Here is an 881-nt window from a genome sequence, read left to right on the forward strand (position 1 = left end):
TGCGTGTTATTTATTTATAGACATACATATTTATGAATGTATACTATGTACCCCCCTTCCCCGCACGTTAAAAAAGATAACCCCATGCATCATTAACGTCAATCATTTCCTTATCATCCATTCCATCCTACCCCATCCCACCCCATCCTCACCCAATACCAGCCAGCCAGCCTGTCTGCCAGTGCCAGCCAGCTCCCCTCACTCACTCACATAACGCAACAAGTGCTCACTCCAGCTCAACGCACGTGCCGAAACCAACGCACACCTAATTAGATTTGCTCCAAACACACTCTTTTTCAACACCAGGCGGGGATCCGGGTGCACGGGGAGATAGCGGGGATTTCTCTTGTCTTCTGGCAGTTGAGCAGAGAGCGATACGCCATGCCATGTCAAAGCGCCTATTGTTTTCTAGCTTTGTCGCTGAGGGAAGTGACGGTTGAAGGGAGGGCTGGGAAAGATGGGTGGGGTGAGGGTTCGTTATGTATGGGAGAAGGGCGTGGATGAAATTTTACCTGGGGGTGGGGGGGTGTTGGTTACACAAGGGAAATGGGTGCTTATATAGGGGGTGGTGGTGGAGGGTATATGATATACAAGACGGAGGGTACAGCTGTATAGGAGGGAAGGGGCGAGATGTGTATTGAGAGAGGAGAGGGGTAGGTAATGAAGAGGAGGAGAAGGGAGAGAGGTGGAGGGGGACAAAGTTGTATAGGAGGGAAGGGGCGAGATGTATTTGTGAGGCAGCGTGGTGGAATCAGGCTCTCGTCAAAATAGTCAAAGTGAAGAAACTTGCGTTTTTCCACAGGTTATTGAACTTTTATCAAATTTTTGGTTTTTTGGCTCGACACCTTTCATGCCTATTAAAAAACTCATTTCTGTGTGGA

The sequence above is a fragment of the Aplysia californica genome, unplaced genomic scaffold, assembly GCF_000002075.1.
Source record: "Aplysia californica isolate F4 #8 unplaced genomic scaffold, AplCal3.0 scaffold00156, whole genome shotgun sequence".
Classification (NCBI taxonomy): Eukaryota; Metazoa; Mollusca; class Gastropoda; order Aplysiida; family Aplysiidae; genus Aplysia; species Aplysia californica.